Raw genomic sequence first — 1,861 nt, forward strand, 5'->3', positions numbered from 1 at the left:
TATATATATACACACACACACACACACACACACACATCCACCTCATAGTGACCCCTCCTTGGGTTTCCGAGGAAGGAAGGAAGGTTGGGCTATCTACTTCTATAGTGATACTGCCTCGGAAATCCAAGGAGGGGTCCCTATGAGTCAGACCAACTCGACAGCAGTGAGTTTGGTTTTGGAGTTAACTCGTCCATCACTTTATTGTGCTGGGGTGGCTTGTGTGTTGCTATGAGGCTAGAGGCTATGCCACCAGCATTTCAAATGCGAATAGGATCACCCATGGTGGACAGGTTTCAGTGGAGCTTCCAGATTAAGCAGACTCAGAAGAAGGAAGGGGCCATTCACTTCTCAAAGAATTGGCCAGTGAAAACCTTATGAATAGCAGTGAAACATTGTCTATATATTACTGGAAAATTTATGAATAGCCTTGAAACATTGTCTGAAATGGTGCAAGAAGATGAGCCTCTCAAGTAGGAAGGCACTCAAAATGTGACTGGGGAAGAACTACCTCCACAGAGTAGAATTGATCTTAATGACGTGGATGGAGTAAAACTTTTGGAATCTCCATTTGCTGATGTGCCATGACTCAAAATGGGAAGAAACAGCTGCAAACATCCATTAACAATTGGAACATGGAATGTACAAAGTATGAATCTAGGAAAATTGGAAGTTGTCAAAAATGAAATGGAATGCATAGAGATCAATATTCCAGGCATTAGTGAATTGAAATGGACTGGTTTTGGCCATTTTGAATCAGACAGCCATATGATCTACTATGCTGGGAATGAGAAATTAAAGAGGAAAGGCATGGCATTTATCATCACAAAGAAGGTTTCAAGATCTGTCCTGAAGTGCAATGCTGACAGTGATAGGATAATATCCAAGGAAGAGCAGTTAATACTACTATTATTATTCAAATTTACATACCAACCACTAAAGCCAAAGATGAGGAAATTGAAGATTTTTACCAACTTCTGCAGTCTGAAATGAACCAAACATGCAATCAAAATGTGTTAATTATCACTGGTGATTGGAATGCAAAAGTTGGAAACAAAGAATCACTGGTAGTTGGAAAATATGGCCTTGGTTATAGAAATAATGCTGGAGATCACATGATAAAATTTTGCAAGACCAATGACTTATTCATTGCAAATACCTTTTTCAACAACATAAATGGCGACTATACACATGAACTTTACCAGATGGAGTACACAGGAATCACATCACATTTCAGTTTACTAATGCCTGGAATATTGATCTTTATTAATCCATTTCATTTTTGACAACTTCCAATTTTTCTAGATTCATACATATATGGAAAGGGGTGATGGAGAAGCTCAATATCTTCAGCCAAAACAAGGCCAGGAACTGACTGTCGAATGGACCATCAGTTGGTCATATGCAAGTTCAAGTTGAAGCTGAAGATAAAACAAGTCTACAAGAGCCAAACTATATGAACTTGATTATATCCCTCCTGAATTTAGAGACCATCTAAAGAATAGATTTGATGCACTGAACACCAGTGACCAAAAACCAGAGGAATTTGGTGCAATGACATTAAGAACATCATCCATGAAGAAAGCAAGAGGTCATTGAAAAGACAGGAAAGAAAGAAGGGATAAAAATGGATGTCAGCAGAGACTCTGAAATTTGCCCTTGATCAGAGAATAGCTAAAACAAATGGAAGAGCCGACAAGATAAAGAAGCTGAACAGAAGATTTCAAAGAGCAGCTCAAGAAGACAAATCAATTATTATAATGAATTGTGCAAAGACCTGGAGTTAGAAAACCAAAAGGGAAGAACACACTCAGCATTTCTCAAGCTGAAAGAACTGAAGAAAAAATTCAAGCCTCGTGTTGCA

The 1,861-nt window shown here is 38.5% G+C and overlaps 1 protein-coding gene across 1 annotated transcript in view; it reads left to right on the forward strand.

Annotated features, from left to right (window-relative positions):
* Nucleotides 1–1,861, forward strand: part of HPSE2 (heparanase 2 (inactive)) — a 967,353-nt gene that overhangs the window by 641,828 nt on the left and 323,664 nt on the right. The window lies entirely within an intron of this gene.

The sequence above is a fragment of the Orycteropus afer genome, unplaced genomic scaffold (genome assembly GCF_000298275.1).
Source record: "Orycteropus afer afer isolate SDZICR_OR568_19922 unplaced genomic scaffold, OryAfe1.0 scaffold00064, whole genome shotgun sequence".
NCBI lineage: Eukaryota > Metazoa > Chordata > Mammalia > Tubulidentata > Orycteropodidae > Orycteropus > Orycteropus afer.